Genomic DNA, 18,453 nt, shown 5'->3' on the forward strand with positions numbered 1-18,453 from the left:
ATACTGTCATGATGTGTCTTCAATAAAATTTCGTCTCTTATTGTCACCGGGCAGTCCAGTTTGACCTAACACGGCAACTGCCTTTTCGACGCTTCAGGCGCACACGGCACCTGGAGATTCAGTGACAGTGACCGGAAATTACACGCTAATTCTGAAATGAAATGTTAAAAAATCAGTTACGCCACACGTGCGAGCCCACAACGTTTTCTTTTAAAGCAGCTCTCCTTATGTTAGCAGTGAAAATTCCATGTTGAAGAATGTTTGCTAATCAGTGTTTAGAATTTACGTTGGGCGCAGCGATTCCACCATAAGGCAGAATTTATCAAAAAAGACGACACGTGCCTTGCTGTCATATTTCCTTCGATAAAAAAGTTTTTGAAAAGCTGAACAACCCGCAAAAGTTTCCTGTACCGACTACCGTGGTGGTTATGGTGCTAAGCCCTTGACCCGGAGGCGGTCGCGGGCTCAACCCTGGCTGCGGCTACCGCATTTCATTGGTGGCAAAATGCCAGAGGCCCGTGTACTGTTAAATATGAGTGCACGTAAAAAAATACCAGACGGCCGAAATGTCTGGGACCCTCCACTACAGCTTCTATGATAGTCATACATTGGTTTTGCGACGTAAACCCCCATATATTAGGGGCGAAGCTCTTTAAAGCGGCACCCGTTCGTCCCTCGTAGTAGTAGTAGTAGTCGTAGTGTGTAAACAGTTTTACATTTTGACTTCCAAGGTGGTGCCGGTGAGAGATTTCTTCTGTGCGTTGTGGAACAATAAAAAAATTTGCAGCGTGCGCGTTAACTGAAAGCCGAATTCTCCTGTCTCTCATTCCCCCTTAGCAGCCATTGGAATGTACATTGAGCACTACCTGACAAAAAAAGGGTAGCTACGATATACTCGCTGGGCGTAACCTCCTAGGTTTTAGAAAGGTTTACCGAGCGTTGGGCCGCAGTGCCATGAATACAGTGAACTAGTATATACCATGAACTCGAGGTGGTTAAAGGTGGGAAGTAGACACGAAGCGCAAGCCGTAAGAAAGTGTGCATGTGCCTCCTCTCGTTCAGTCCTTGGAATGTCCGCTGGATGGCGGTGCTTCTATATGAGGAATATATGATGAAAAGATGCGAGATGGTGGTATTCGGAGTGTTGAATAGGTGTACGAACGGACACACAGACAGATGCATGGAGGGACGCACGGATGGCTGCAAGGACGGTCGGACGCATGGACGGACACAGCAGCGGATGCATGAACTAAAACAGGGACGGGCGCACAGATGAACGTGCGTACGTACGAACAGGCGCACGCACGGATGGGCGGATGGACGCACTGACGACCACACGGACGCACGCATGGATGGACAGAAGCAAGAACGAACGGACGGACGGTTGCTTCGCCCCACTCTCCATGATTAACTCCATGGATATGGTGCTATTTTTCACTAGTATAGGCTTTCTTTACCGGGTGTTCTGTCAAATATCAAGAACGTTTTTGAAAGTCTTCTGTAGTACGCACGGGATTGCTCACAAAAGTTGACCACTAGCAAAGGTGGGCATCACTGCTACAACGAAAGTTAAAATGAAAAATAACTACTACTTGCAAAGTTTTCATGAATCACCACTCTAATTTACTGTAGCACGCATACAGCAGATATGTCAGTTCCGAAGCCAGTCATTGGTCAAGGCACATGCTCATGAAGAGAATTCGGTAATTCGTATGCTTTCAGACAGGGTCTATTATTCTTGCTGGAGAAGTATACTGATGTTCTATGGTCTGGAAGAAAAGCAAGTGGTTTCTAGCGCAGAGAGGCTTAAGGAAAGAGAGCCACGTATGAGGGAAATGCAGGTAGGCTTACCGCAAGGTAAGCTCTTGGTTTGATACGCCACCCTCCTTACTGTAACTTTATAATGTATTTTATATTAGAACACTGGACACAAAGTAACGCGTCTTCAATTGTTGTTGCACGTAGCGTTGCAATATGCCAATAACGTCATCCGGTAGCCTAGTATTCCTACGTGTCACAGCATGATACGGAATACCGTACAAGCAAATAACGACGATTATAATTTCGCGCAGCGGTAATTGAATCTTATGGAAGTTAGATAGTGCTCAAATACAGTTGCCATCATAATTTACTGCGTAAACGTATACCCATAGAAGGCTTGCAACTGATGTCACTGAAACAGCCCCGATGTGGTGTTCCAACACGATGGGTAGCAAACTTAGTGATGTGACGTTTGTGTCGTCAGTGCTTCGTATGCTGGTTCTTTCAGTTTTCATGCACGTAGCCTGTAGGCCCAACGAAGTCTCAGTGACTTCACTATCACAGTGAAGCCAGTTAATCCTCAAGTGGTTATGCGATCATTACGTCATCTAAGCCACCAAGTTGGAGCTTTGTTCTGTGTTTCGGTACCCCAGTAAACGAAATTTGTTAATCCGGTACTCCTCAGTATATAGAAAAAACAAAGACCTCTGTTATTTCAAACCTTTAGAGAAGAAGTCATAGCTTTACAGCAAAGGCGAAGTAATGAACGCGATTGCGACAAATTCGAAGGTCACACGAACAAAGACAAGCAGATTGAAACGTGCCCCGCGTTTCTCACGCACAAATGACGCAAGAAACTTACTAACAGGTACAGATGAACTCAAATAAACGTCTCAGTTGTTACTTCGCTGTGTCTGAAAAGCATGCCATTTTCGCAAACGAAGACTCTGTAACGAGTGCAATGACCTTTGTGCACCCGGTAACTACAACAGAATTGTTCCGGTGAAAGCCCAAGGTGTACGATTCTTTCCACCGCGAGATAGGCGTGCGCACGCGTGAGCGTCTACCCCCCGTTTCCCCTCTGCGGGGCAAAGTACGTGTGGGAGATAAACACATCAGCGCGCGTTGCCGCGTCGTGATGATCTAGCGACGCGTGCTCATCGCGCCAACTCGCTGGTAATGCTGAAAACACGACAGTTCCCCGAGATCGCCATAGCCAGCGGTAAGCTGTGGCTATAGATAGCTTGCCACTTGAGCGTTGAAGGAGGTGCTCCTTCGTCGCTCAGTCACAAACGCCACGCACTCACAAGCAAGATGTCAGACGTTCGATTTCGCGTGTCACAGTATTTTCGTGGATTATTCTTCTTTCTTGCGTTTCCACATATATATTCACGTATACGGTGTATGACAGTGGTTACCTACGTCGACACTAACGCCGGCGGCTAATTCCAGCCGAGAGTGTCCATATAATTGCTATATTATTATAATAAACTTTCTCGTTACTTTTTCCTTACGCCACGAGATTTCAAGTGCATTCACAAATACGTACACACAGTTTGCTTAGTCGCATGTATTCCCTACTGCTTGAAAATACGGAACTACATCATCAATAGTGCGGTGATTCGCACACTTCACCAGGGCTGCATCTTTCTGAATTATAAGCCTGGATAATAGGTATGATAACTTTTACACCACTTTGGAATGCTGCCTATTATGTACGCCGTGCTTGTGTAAATAACGTTATAAAAGCATTTTGGCCTCCATTGAAATTGCGGCCGCCATGGCCCGGATTCAATACCGCGATCTGCGGGTCAGCAGTCGAGCACCTCGTAATCGAAGGCAGTAGTAATACGTACTGTACAAGCATCCGTCATATTTATGCAGTTATCACAAGAGAAACAATGACGCCGCATTCTGGCTTGCATATTCTCGCTGGTAAGTGGATACCCATTCTTTCCTGTTCACGCCTCTCCGTATTCCACGTGGCATATTAATCGCGGTGCGCCAGTGCTTTTGTTCTGTTGAATTATTTACCTTATGCTATGAGGGCCATTCACGTTGCGGAAAAGGAAAAAGTAGGCAAAAGAAATGAAAAGAAGGCGACGGCAAAGCATAATTGTGTAGAACGTGTCGACAACACATGGCACGCAATCGTAACAGATTTCAGCACGTATGTTTACAACACAACATGGAGGAGGTATGAAAAGAGCAGATTTTCTGTTTTCAAGAGGCTAGTTTCTTTGTTATTCACACCCTACCAAAAGTAAGAAGCAATAAAAGCGTAAGGCACTTTGATTGTAGCCTTTAACGTAACAGGTTATAAGGTAGATCAACCAAAATAAGTGATTTTTTTGCTTCTTTACTAAAACTGAACACACACTTCTAAAAGAAGCACTATGCATTGACGAGGCGTTGGGGTGCTCAAAGCCTTTCAAAAATGGCACCAGAGACCGCGCGTTCTAATGAATACGGGATCTTTTTTCCATCATTGCTTCTACGTCACCGCAATTTTGAAAATAACTATGGCCTGAATGGTTTAATATATTCACTTCCTACCATTCTAATACATTTCAATTGAAAATTTTCTCACCAAATGCATTTTAGCACAGTTATGACTGTATGTTGTGAGCACGCTTCCCAGGTGTTTTCAATAAAGGCGCGTGTTCTCTCGATACAATTTCTCAAAATTTTCATTACTTGATGTACCCATTCTGAAAAACTCTCTCCCTGATTATGCTCAAGTTTTCTCGAATTGTTTCTTAATCCCTTCAAAATGGTGTCAACGCAAATCTTTGAAAAGCTGTTCAGGATAAATTAAGAATAAATAATTGTAAAGTCTTCCTCAAGGCACGTCAGAAGTAAAGATAATATTTTTTCTTCCTTCGACATAAGTATAACAACCACTTTTTATAGGCTTGTTTCAATGCCACTATCCCGTTGAATAAACGCGCTAGATACCATGGTCATACAGTATTGGTTTTTGAGAAAAGGTGATTGAATTCAGCCTACTAGTCCAAATTTAGTTCTCGACCAGTAGCAAAAAGGAAAAACTACAAGGTCAAAATTTAACAGACTGACAGCCACAAGCTCTCTTATTGGGAACGTGAAATTTCTGAACAAAAATAGTACAGTTCAGGAGATATAGAGCTGTAACGAAGACAACCTGTTTGCTTTGCCTTGCCCCTTAATTGTAGTGTGCTGATTACCCCCTTTACAGGCGATGGCTACGTTTATGGACGCAACTTATTTATGATATTTTTGTCAACTTGTGGCGACAAGTGAGCAATGAACAGTGAGCCATACAGATGACTCATTGGATGAACTGGACCTTCGGCGTAGCCAGCACCTCTCGACTTTCCTCTCACTAGGATGTGTTGACTGCCACCAACGTGAACATAATCAGATCCCGTCAATTGTTACCAATCAATTCATTATCAAAGCAGGCGATGACGCGGCCTACCTGTGAATGAAACTGCACCATCATAATAGGTTTAATTATCATGTTGCATACATACAAAATTTTGTCTTATGGCATACGCATGAAATCTCATGATGTATTTTCCCAACATAGAAAACTCCTATAGTACTGCGATTTTTCTCATTCTCTTATTATTTACTGCATCCCACCTTGGGGCAATACGTACGGCAGTCATATCGTCTCCCTTCAAATTTTCAACATCATTGTATAAAAACACTTACCTGTAGTCAACATTGCAGGGATGCTAATGCACTCCTGCTTGCGAACAACATCGTAACAGTGGACAACGCTTTCAAATATAACCTAGGAATACTAATTTTCAAGCATTTAAAAGATCAGCTTGTTTTGTCTTTGTTTATAGTCCATCCATCATATTCGGAGAATACAGACAGGAGAAGATTTTCACACAATTCCAATTTTATTTTACCTATAGAACGTACTAACTATAGCAAGCAGTTCAGTACACCAAAATCAGTCTGTAGATAACGATACCTTCAGGAATCAAAACGTCTCAATCAATCAGCATATTCAAACAGATCTGAAGACTATTCTCACAAGCATTCTGTAATCTGGATAGTTGTTTGGTTGCCGCTATTGCTTCTGTTCGCTTTTATGCGTCATCAGAATTTACTGTTGACGAAGTTAGCATCATCGTTCTACATGCAGAAATAAAACGCAACTGTCTGCTTCCTTTCATTGCGAAAGCAATTGTATGGAAACTCTCGGCTGGATTTCGCTGCGGGCGTCGACGTCATCGTGGGCATCGCCGTCGCTCATTGTATATGTATACGTATTTATATATATAAAAACACCAGAAAGAAAAAAATTTCGAAAAATATTCCGGCGCGCGCAATTGAACGTGGAACCGCTCAGTCGTGAATGCAAGGCGTTAACCACTGAGCCTCAGAGAAGCACGTCCTCCAACGTTCACAAGGCAAGCTATTTATGTCTGCCACTTACCGCTGATGATGGGCATCTCGTGAGGGAACTAACGTGTTTTCAGCAATACCAACAAGATGGCGGATTGAGCGCGCGGCAGCGCGTGCTCTCACCCTCAAGCATACTTTGCCCCACAGAGAGGAGAAGGTGGACGCTAGCTCGCGTGTCCTTATCTCGGGGTGGGAGGATCGTAGGTATTGGCTGGCCTGTTAATTTCACCAGAACGATTCTGTTGTAGTTACTGGGTGCACAAAGGTCGCTGAAATTGTTGCACAGTCGCTGTTTGCGAAAAGAGCATGCTTTTCAGACACAGGGAAGTAACAACTGAGACGCTTATGCGCGTGCATCTGTACCTGTGAGTATGTTTCAGGCGTTATTTGTGCGTGAGAAATGCCGGGCACGTTTCGATCTGCTCACCATTCTGCGCTTGACCTTTCCATTTATTGCTATCGCGTTCATTGCTTCCCCTTTGCAGCAAAGCTGTGACTTTTTCATGGTTTATTTTTCACAACAATTCACCCTGGAGTTATCTGAAAACTGTTAAAAAAACTTAAGCTACCTCTATTTTTTACGTTTTATAATTTCTGTTTTTATTGCTGCTTTCTAGCATTATTTTTCTCACTAGAACTTGGTTTCTCCCATTGTTTACCTGATATCAAATACTTTTTCAATTTTAGTACAGCAGGCCATTTTGTTATCTATCTATCTATCTATCTATCTATCTATCTATCTATCTATCTATCTATCTATCTATCTATCTATCTATCTATCTATCTATCTATCTATCTATCTAGCCGCCTATGTCTACGTGCTCCTGTAATCAGCCCCTTAACTTGTGGTGAACCAGAAATAGTTGAGAGGGTAGGATGAACTGATGGATCGTGGTTTTGGGACGTTGAACACCACAAATCAATCAATCAATAGATTGACAAATAGGACTCGCTGGTAATTACATAAATAATGTCACAATTTTGTCGCGTATGACGTCTAACCTTTTCCGCCAGACACGTGACATATACAGTGCCTGCGGGTGCAAGCCGAGAGTCTTATGCGCTGCAGCTTCCCGCGTCATGTCACAGCGTGGCCGAGACCTGCAGCCGCAACCAGGCAGGCAGTGTCGACTATCTGAGATTTAGACACTTGAGGCGTCGCGGCATTCACATGACAGATAACTCAGGCACAACCGAGGCTATCCGCCGCGTAACAAAGGACGACGACCAGAGGCACTGTTGACAACTCTGTGACAGGTTCGGCAAATAAAGCCAGTCGGGTTAGTTGTGAACGTTATTCTCTGGAAAGAAAAGGAACTGAACGTTTCATTTGCCCGAAAAAAGACATATTTTCGCAAAAACAAAAAGAAACACGAAAAGGGGAATGTTAAGATCAGCAAAAGATAAACAGACGACCAGCGGTTGTTCTCGGTAATGAGGTGAAACAACTACGAGTCTAAACAGTCTATCGAGTTCTTGAGTTGGAGTCCAAACGCGCAAGGAGATAGATACGGCTCACCAGTGGTTCACGCCCTTCAACAGTCTAGTGGTAAAGCTGCCGTGGTGGGAGGGCATAAGCACAGGCCCGTAGCCCGACGGCTCACTCCCGCTCCCGGTATACGACGTCATCTGCGGCGCTGTCTTCAGCTCGAACACCAGAACCAGGCCGTGTCAGGAGCTAGCCCATAGCCTCGATGGTGGTTGAATTGCAACCAGGACCCCGTGATTGTCGTCGCCGGCTAGGTGGATGTCTTGACACCTCGGTATCTGCCCGATACATGTGCCCCGGACTGTACGAAAGTGTGAAGTGCAGTATCGGTGCGCGAGAACTGGCAACACTGACACATGCGCTGTGGGGGTGTGACGCGTGTGCGGAAGGAGCAATCACCGACGCACTACCACTGAAAATTGTGAACCACATAGGCTCGCCCGATCACGAGGCGCCAAGCCGCGTGATCGAGCGAGCCAGGGCCGCGTGAAGCAACCCAGTGGCTTGACGCGTCCCTGGCTCAGCAAAAGCGAATGGAGCAAACTCCTAGTAGCTCGCGCAGGGCATGCCATCGTTGAGGTCTAGATAGACAGGAGGGTGCGGAACCCTGTGAGGTGCTCCCACCCTCTCCTCGCAATATTGCCCAATAAAGTCTATTTCTCTCTCTCTCTCTGTCTGCACTCGATGAGCTCGCACGCCGCACCCTAGCCGCATTCTTCCAAGCCCCAGCACAATTCTTCCTCTTCCTCTTTCTTTGATGCAGTCGCTCTGGATCTTCTTCTTCCTCTTCTTTTTCTTCTCTTCATTTCATGGCTCTTACCCGATTCAGTGGATTCGATCTTTCTATGATTTACTTGTGTTTTTCTTGTTTTTTTCGTGGAAAATGTTTGCCGCACTGGTGCAGGTGACACATTGTCAGCAGTCCATGTTGTCGTGCCAAATTTGAAAATCACCTCACTAGCGCAATTCACTCATAACAACCTCATCAAGTCAAGTCATTGTATGGCCAAGACCAACCGACACTCGACAGTCAATGGCGGCCTTCCGAGGCGATTGCACAGTTGGCCCTGCAATGTCGCACCGTCCGAGTGCAAGGAAGCAAGATCGGCTCGGCTGCATTGGCGTGCGCTCGGCTAAGAGAAGACGAGGAAAGCCAAGTGAGAATAAAAACAGCCGGCCTGCAGCAAGGGAGCTCGGTCTTCTGCTTTTGACTCGGAGCTGTACCTCTTGCAATGAATTTTCATAGTGTAAATACACACGTTCCACTATCAAGATGTGGTAGAAGCTGCTGGGCAAGACAGCTACTGCCAAGCAAGACCGGAAGGGAATCGTCTTTCTAACGACGGAACCGCAACAGTACGAGCTTCACCAAAGCTGTCGACTAGCGGGCTCCAGCAGTCGTCCGACATCCAGCAGTCATCCCGCGAGTGCGTCGCCTTACCTCTACCGAGAGCCACGCACCTTCACGGGGAAACCTGGCGATGACATCTAGGAATGGCTCAGCCATCATTAACGGGTGAGCCGAGTCCATTGCTGAAGTTCTGCTAGCCAGATATCTTACGTGGCTCTATATCTCGCCTTCACTGCGTTAGTATTGTCCGAAAATCACAAAGACCCCTTTGACAACCTAGGACCGATTCACAGAGGAGATCAATAAATGCTTCAGCGACCCGGCAACGAAGACGAAACGTGCAGAGCAAAAGTTTTCGCAAGAGCTCAAGCTTGTGGTGAAACTATCAGAACGTGCATGGGAAAAGTTTTTAAATTGTGCGAGTTTGTCGATGCCAACATGACGGATGAGAACAAGGTATTGTCCTCACCAAATGCTCAAAGGTATAGCGGAAGACGTTTACCATTTCCTACTCGGCAACGAGAGCCTTGAATCTGTGGCCGATGTGATCAAGCCCTGCCAAACTTTTCAGACCCTAAAGACTCATTGCATCACTTCGAAGTTCGGATGCCTGGCCAATGTCATGACGATCACCACGGTCAATGTTTGCCAAGACTCCTCGCCTGTTGACTCTTTTTCAGTGATTCGCCTTATTCTGTGCGATGAACTTCGTCACCGCACTTCTCTACCCGGGAACACCCAAGACCCGCGATGCGATACATCATACACAAGCAATAATGCTGCGACTTTCGACAAGCGAAACTCTTCCAACCACGGTCCTCAGCAACGGGCTTCACCACGAACGTCTTCTTGTGTCAAGCCACTTTTTGCTTCCCGCCGCCACAACGGATACAGCAGCCGTCCACCTCCTTTTGTTTCTCAGTGGTAACAATGTGCCGCATACCCTCAGCATTCTACGACGTTCCCTATGCCTCATGAACGGCCCAACTGCTACCAGTACGATGTTCATGGACACATTGTCCTATTTTGCCCAACGCGGCGTCATCCATGCCTTACGTTTCCTGAGCGAAACGCGACGTTGGTCCGTCAAAGCCAACGGCCTGAGTAGACATACTGCCCCCCCCCCTCTGCAAACCCAAATGACGAGCGAACTCCTACCACCCGAACAAGCAGAGTGATTTACCGGGGTCTCTGAACAGGTTAACGGCACCTACCACGTGTCCGCCTCGATCGCCATCTCCACGGCACTGGTGACGGCTTTCATCTCTGCCATTGGGAGACAAGCCGGCGTGGCCGACGGAGCCGAGCTTGCTGAACGTACCACTTTTCACCAAGTTATGCCTCCACCAGTTTCTATCGTTCAAAATTTGGTAATGTACTTGTTGACCTCGTTCCAAAGATGTCGTTGGTAGGTACTGATGCAAGTGTTTCTGTGAAGAGTTTAGTATTTTAGCAACGACTTCGGGAAGGTAACGTTTTATTGAGACAAACATTCCACTTTTTGTGCAGTGAGCGGCGCGTTCTTGCGTCCAGTGAGAGTCTGCAATGTGTCTGTATGTGTCGCTGGTAAAATGTTCAAGGCGGAGTTCGCAGGACTGGCTCAATCAACCCACGACGTTATCCTTGGCATTAACTACTTTTGAGAGTGTCGTACGACAATGGATTGTGAAGTAGGTGAAGTTGTGTTGTCAAATCTCGCCCAGCAGCCTAATTGTGAGAAAGATCACCTCATGATCGCTAAAGATGTCCTTCTGCTGGTGTGGTTCATGGTCCACTTCGCAAACAGACTTGAGTTTGACTTCACGAGACAATGTTATAAATTTGTTGTTCATACCCTGTGTCAAGAAAAAAACATCGCTGTACCTCGCTGCATTGTATCTCTCGCAAACGAGAAGGCTCCACCATGAATGATGAACAGCTCACCTGAGTTGACTGTACTACCGAGTGGTTTTCACTTTGACCTGTTTGCCGGTCAAACAGGTCAAGCAGCCGAGCAGTATCTGTGTTGGGGCCTTAAGCGATCCTGCAAAGGCTGACTCAGGTGAAGCTTCCGGTTTGGAATCTGAATTCTTGGAGATGGTTAGCAAGTACATTTCTTTGCAGAAGCTCAGAGCCCAGCTTGCACTAGTGGTGAGGCATCCTAAGGCATTTGATTTTGCACAGAAGGTGCATAGAGCAGAGATATCAAACACGCGTGCCCGTCACTCAACACTGGCTGTTCTCATACTGTCCAACAAAAGCCCTATCGCATTTTCGTCTCTAAGCAAAAGGTTATTGCAGAACAAGTTAGCGAAATGCTATCGACCGGTGTGAATCAAGAATTGTCAAGTCCCTGCGCTGCACCTGTTATATTGGTAAAGAAAATAACGAGTCCTGCAAATTTTGTGTTAATTATCAGCGTCTCAGCTCTATGAACAAGAAGGGCGTGCATTCGCACCCTGACACCGATTACGTCATCGACTGCCTGAATTGAGCTTCCGGGTATTTGCAGATTTCCGCACATCCGACTGATGAAGAAAAGACAGCTTCTGTTGTGCCAGATGGTTTGTTTGAATTTAATGTGTTGCTGTTCTGGTTGTGTAACGCCCCGGCAACATTTGAACGCTATATGAATACTGTCTTGTGGGGCCATAAATGGGAAATTAATTTATGTGACCTGGACGATGTAGTTATCTTTAGATGGACTTTTGAGGAACATGATCATAGCCTCAACCTTCTTCAAACACGTTTGGAGAAAGCTGCCTTGCCACTGAGCTAAAACAAGTGTAGTTTTGGTGAACGTGAAACACTGATTTTGCGACACAATTTGGCCAAAGCTGGCGTTAGGCCGGAGTCGCAGAGAGTAGACGCTGTCGGCAACTTCCAGCAGTCACAGCCTTTTCGGCAGCTACGAAGCTTTCTGGGCATACGCTCTTAGTTTTGCCACTTTGTGCCTAATTTTGCTGAGAAGGCCCAACCACTGACTGACTTGCTGCACAAGCACGTCCCTTTCCACTGGATACCAAATAGTTAGTCAGCGTTTCAGCAGCTGCCTCACCGCGGGAGTCTAGTAGTTAAGGTACTCGGCTGCTGACCTGCAGGTCGCGGGGTCGAATCTAGTTAGCGGCGGCTGCATTTTTAATAGAGGCGTAAACGCTGCAGGCCCGTGTGTTCAAATTTGGCCGCACGTTAAATAACCCCCATGTGGTTGAAATTACTGCAGCTCCTCACTATGGCGTCTCTCATAATATTATGGTAGTTTTGGAATGTTAAGCTCCACATATCACGTTATTCGAAGGTCACAGGTTTGGTTTCTGCGTACCGCAAATTATCTTTTCACCCACTTTTCTTTCTTCCCGTTTACATTACAATTAGGTAAAATAACATACTCTATACTTTCCTTGGCTGATTGATTGATTGATTCATTGATATGTGAGGTTTAACGTCCCAAAACCACCATATGATTATGAGAGACGCCGTAGTAGAGGGCTCCGGAAATTTCGACCACCTGCGGTTCTTTAACGTGCACCCAAATCTGAGAACATGGGCCTACAACATTTCCACCTCCATCAGAAATGCAGCCGCCGCAGCCGGGATACGCGACCTGCGGGTCATGAGCCGAGTACCTTAGCCATTAGACCACTGCGGCGGGGCTACTTTCCTTTGCGGTATTGTCTGTTAAATCAATATAATATTGTGTAAAACACGAAACAACGAGTCCTTAATTATACACTTCTTTTCCTTGTTCATTACAAGGAACGAAGGAAGGAAAATGGGAGCAAAAGAACGACAGGGAGGTTAATCAGCTTATAGGCAGCCGGTTTGCTACCCTGCGCATAGGAGGGGGATGGGAGAGATGAAAGATAGATAAGAGAGACGGAAGAGAGATAAACACAGCACATTTGGCAGCACACACACACACACTCAGTCATAGCCCAGTCTTGTCTTTCGTGGTGTGTGACATTGCTGTTACAGCCGCTTGTTCATGTCCGTGTCGCGTAGGAATTTCAACAGAGCTTTTGTCGTATTCTGTTGCAATGTCTTCTCTTGGGCACTTGAAAGAGTAGTGTCCAGAGACATTTGGCTGTTGTCCATGCGCGCAAGCACTGCCGCCAATGACAGTCTCTGGATGTCCTACGATGGACAGTGGGACAGGAAGTGGTGTAGCATCTCTTCACAACGACAGGCATCGCAGAGAGCGTTGTCGGTCATTCCTGTGACAAATGAATAAGATTTTGTAAATGCCACTCCTAGCCATAAGCGACAGAGAAGGGTGGCTTTTCTTCGGTTGAGCCCAGTGCGCATGCGGAGAGCCATCAAAGAGGACAGGTGGTGTTGACGATTCGTCTCGTTGCTTGGTGGGCACCATTCTAGAAACGTGATTTCACGCGCAATTCATCGAAGATTAGTGGCAGAATCAGTCTGCGAAAGTGGTATGGCTTCTTCTTGCGTTCCTTCAAGAGCTGCCCGCGCGTCAGTATTGGCATGTTCGTTCCCTATGGCGCTGCAGTGAATTGGCAGCCACTTAAACGTCACATCATGGCCTTTCACGTGTGAAGTGTGGAGAAGGCATCAAATTTCGAAAAGAAGCTGTTCGTACGGCCCGCAACACAGTTCTGAGAGCACAGATTGTAGGGCAGCCCTTGAGCCGCTGAAAATTGACCATTGTTGCGGTGGTTCCCGATTTACCACACGAAGTGCAGCGCGCAATGCAGCTAGTTCCGCTGCTGTAGACACCGTGGAATGGTCAGTCCTAAAGGTGATGTTAGCACCTCTTAGTGGAACAACTACTGCATCTGACGAACACTGGTGGTTCGTGGAGCCAGTGGTATATATATATATATATATATATATATATATATATACTGTCTGAATATTTTTCGCGCAAAAAAAAAGAGATAGTTGTTTCAGCACGGGCGATGAAAGCTCACATTTTCTCCAGATCTCTGGTACACTAAGATGCACTGTGGATAGAATAACACACCAAGGGGGTAACGATGATTTAGATGCAAGAGTAAAGCCCGAAAGAAGTTTCTCGTTGTACTTCACAATCATTTTAGCAAACGATGCTTGGCGCCTCTCTGAAGGCAACAGTGCAAAGTGATGACAGGGAGCACGTTCGAAGTGTTTGATGTGCGTTCTCAGGTCTTTACAGCAATGTGAGTTTGTATCAGATTGTCACAAGCAATCGAAATTGTTGCCTCTGTTGACGTACTTCTGGGCAGACCAAGGCACACTCTCAGTGCTTGGGCTTGTATACCGCCTGTAGAACACGAACATTGGTCTTGCAGGTATTCCTCAGCACGGGCGAGCTACTGGCGGACTTGGTGATTTTAGGTTGTATACGAAGAACTATTGGTCAGCTGCCGGCTCAAAAGAAGTTCACATGCTATGTGACGCCAAACAGGCTCATAAACAGTGTGTCACACACGCCACCATGGCTACTCGTAGTGCTGTCCGAAACTTCCGCGTTTAAATTTACATATGAACCCAATAAAGTGGCTGTGGGGATAGCCGCATTGGTAGCTCAGTGGTAGAACATCGAACGCGTTATTCGAAGATTGGCAGTTGGGTTCCTGCCCACGGGAAGTTATTTTTTCACCAATTTTTCTTTCTTCACATTTCATTACAATCTGGTCCAATAACTTTCCCTATACTTTCCCTGGCATTATTCTCTGTTAGATGTCTATAATATTGTCTAAAACACGGAAAAAACGAGCTCTTAAGTGTACACTTTTCCCTTGTACATATATATACATATTTATATATATATATATATATATATATATATATATATATATATATATATATATATATATATATATATATATATGTTTAGGTTGTATAAGAGGGACAATTATTCAGCTGCCCACTCATAATAAGTTCACGTGCTACGTGACGCCAAACATGCGCATAAGAGTGTTTTCACACTCGTCGTTTGGCTTATAGATGGCGCTGACTGTCACTCCTACTTCTAAATTCACAGATAAACCCAAAAAAGTGGATGGAGGGAGGGCCGCTGTGATAGCTCAGTGGTTAGAGCATCGAACGCGTAATTCGAAGGTCGTAGGTTCGATTCCTGCTCACAGTTGGTAATTTTTTCATCCACTTTTCTTTCTTCTTATTTACATTCCAATGGTTTTAATAACTTCCCCTGTACATTCCTTGGCATTACTGTCTGTTATATCTCATTAATATTGTGTTAAAACACGGAAAAACGAGCCCTTAGGTATACACTTCTTTCCCTTATTATATATATATATATATATATATATATATATATATATATATATATATATATATATATATACTATTTGGGTACTAGTGTGCATTACCATGAAGGACACACGCGGCCACATTGCGCTCAGCAATATTTCGTGGAGCAGCGCCAGATAAAACAAAGAAAGCAGGAAAAATCACTGTTTCACCTGAAAAGCAAATAAATGAATGCAATAACAACGAAGTGGAGTGCCATACGAAGAAAATAGCAGCTTACTCCTTCCGCAAACACAACCAATGCAGTGGGCGAAACGACCTTTGTGCGGTCTATATGGCCTTGTGCTGACAGCACATGTACAAACTAACCCCGAAAGGGCCCCTCACCACCTCCGGGATCGAAGACGGGGGAGTGACTTTATTCCGTCTCGCCTTCGGTATACCCTTCACACATATAATGCATCTTCCCCGTCACCTATTTTTAAAAGCACGTGAAGAATATCAACAAGTGGCAGAGCTTATCGGAATTACGCGCTTCTCGGCTACACGCTACAGTGTTATGGCCCCTTGCGCAGTGGTAAACAAACAAAATGAAGCCATATCTGTTCTTCATTCGATTGAACGTATGCATAAGTACATTTTAGATCGAATGTAAATGATGTACGTGGCCCGGAAGTTATTTTAATTCGAAGGCAATGAGCGTGCGAAAGCTCAAAGGCGGATTTCTGCACCCTGCGACATCTTTACTGTGACGTGTTCGCTGTGGCGCATACCATCCTGTGTGACGATGGGCTTGTAGCGACGACGTTTACGATACGAATGGTCTTATCGTGGTGCCGATGCCCCATAACGATCTAACTTTTCACGCCTGAGTTTTGTCGCGCCGTTTTGATTGATTTCATGAAGTTAAAGACGCTAACCACTAAAAACAGACAGGCGAAAGGAAACAACGTGCTTTGACCTATGCTCATGTGCTCGTCAGTTAGCATGCGAAAGAATCGTTATGAGTGGCCGTTGTGTTGTTGGAAATGAGAAAAAAGTAGACTGAGTGCGTCATTTCAAGCGCCAACATGACAACATGCTATTTATTGAAGTGATTTATTGATTGATAAGTAAGGTTTAACGCCCCAAATCCACCCTATAATTTTGAGAAACGCCGTAGTGGAGGACTCCGAAAATTCGGCCACCTGGGTTCTTTCACGTGTACCCTGTTGCAACCGGCGCCCGAGTAGAGGAGACTATGGCGTGCCATGTTCTGTGAAAAAGACGCCGGAGAGCTGCGGGCTTGCTGATAGGCATCGAAATATGGGTATTTTCCATCCGACCCTCCCGAGTTGAGGCGCCATACAGCACGATGCGGCAATGGGTTGGATGAAAACTACGTCAATGGGTCCCGGCTACATTACCCCTCTTGATTAGAGAGACATTATTGCAGATGACCACCAGCCCCGTTAGTTGCATGGGGTGAGCGGCGGTTCCCTTTTCATGATCCCGGCAGTGCGAGCGTGGAACCCCGCACCTAGCGGCATTTAAAATCCCAAGGAAGAGACAACCTGGAGCTAGAGGAGTGTTTGCATGGAGGCTACGGGCTACGCCCCGGTCAAACGTTGCCCAAGGCGGGTCTGGGTGGCGCCGTCGAAAGTGATACGTGTATGGTGGTTGGACAATAAAGTCTTTCCCTTATCAATAGGAAAGAAGAGAAAGGGGACTTTTTAATATCAGCCCCCGCGGGCTCAGCGGACATGAAGTGTTCCTTGGGTCTCACGAGATCTTTGTCACGTAGCAAAATGCTTTCTCTGTAGTTATTGTAAATATACCTGTAGTTTCTTTCAGTACCTTCAAGCTGCCTCGACACCTTCTTTCATAGTATCCGGTGCCTGAACTGCAGGCCGGACGCAACACCTCAACAACCTGAATCTGAGCGCACGGGCGGGCAGCATTTTCGCCTTCATGGAAAATGCAGCAGCTGCAGGATTCGATCCCGCGACCTTCGGGGCAGCAGCCGAGTACCTTAGCCACTAGACCATTATGGTGGGGGCAAGACATGTCCAAGTGGAGTAGCGTATAGATAAATACCATCGCAAGAGGATAACACGCTGTTCCGCATATATGGATGGGTGACACTACCGGCTGCGTACACTGCGGAGGTGAGAAGAGAGGCGATTCGACACGTCCTATGCGACAGCCCGGAATATAGCCCATTAAAGCAATCTCTTTGAAGTACATTCAGAAAGTTCAATGACCGGACTGAGTCAGGGGAAAGTGTACTACACTCTTGAAGAAAGTTAGTAAAAAGGTAGCAACTGCAAGCAAATAGGTAGTAAATGCAGCGCTTACTACCTTCCTTTGCCCATTACTAATCTTTTGCTACCTGTTTACTACCTACGTTAGTAAACAGTTGCTCCCTGCAACCGTTACTAGCTTTTTGCGACCTGTTTACTACCTGCCTTAGTAAACAGTTAGTAACTGGGATGGAAAAAGTAGTAACTGCAATTGTTACTACCTTTCTTGCCCCGTTACTACCTCTTTGCTACCCGGCTTTTGACTATCTATTCAAAAACAGTGTGTGAATGAGATTCTGATGATTTATGAGAGTAATTGTGTCGACGTATTATATAAACGGAAAAATGACGCAGAAGGTATGCCTAGAGCAAGAAAATAATTTTTGTTTCAAATTACCCAACGTAGATATGTAAACGTCATTCTGATATTGTCAAAACGGAGAAGTACAAGTTAACGAACCATAAGCAAGTGCTACACGCGTTGTAATAGGCAATTACAACAAACTTAGTAAATTACAGCACATATTAACAAGACCGGCAGATCAAAATAACCAGATGGTTAGAATCAGCCCCGAGGACACTCAGTTATTCAAATGCAGCGTGTCTCAAAATATTATCATTGTTTTGGCGCGTCAAACCGCAAAAACGATTATTGCCTTTTAAACGCTGATATATTAGCCGTGTGAAGCATTCAAATGCACCGAGATTGAATTCAGTACCTTGTTCCGGCCACTCTATATAATGCCTTTTTGTGGCTATTTTATGATAAATAAATAAAACAAATTTTTATAAGTAATTTTGATTAAAATTCTTGTGCTACGTCACCAAACACACGTAACCATGTGTTATATTATAGTACTATAGGCTTAAATTAGTTATAATACATCCTGAAACCACGTGCTCCCCTGTGCCAAACTTGCCCCTGAAAGAAGGGGCTATATATACCCCATGCTAACATCTTACTACGC

At 45.4% G+C, this 18,453-nt stretch overlaps 1 protein-coding gene and 1 non-coding gene across 2 annotated transcripts in view; one reads left to right on the plus strand and one right to left on the minus strand.

The window, feature by feature from the left end:
- The window catches only part of LOC119160887 (cytochrome P450 3A5), a 101,499-nt gene that overhangs the window by 46,998 nt on the left and 36,048 nt on the right, over positions 1 to 18,453 (minus strand). The gene's annotated exons all lie outside the window — the stretch shown is intronic.
- On the plus strand, positions 15,006 to 15,078 carry TRNAT-CGU (transfer RNA threonine (anticodon CGU)). Its single transcript has one exon. It is a non-coding gene; the product is annotated as a tRNA-Thr (tRNA).

This window comes from Rhipicephalus microplus, chromosome X, assembly GCF_043290135.1.
Source record: "Rhipicephalus microplus isolate Deutch F79 chromosome X, USDA_Rmic, whole genome shotgun sequence".
Classification (NCBI taxonomy): Eukaryota; Metazoa; Arthropoda; class Arachnida; order Ixodida; family Ixodidae; genus Rhipicephalus; species Rhipicephalus microplus.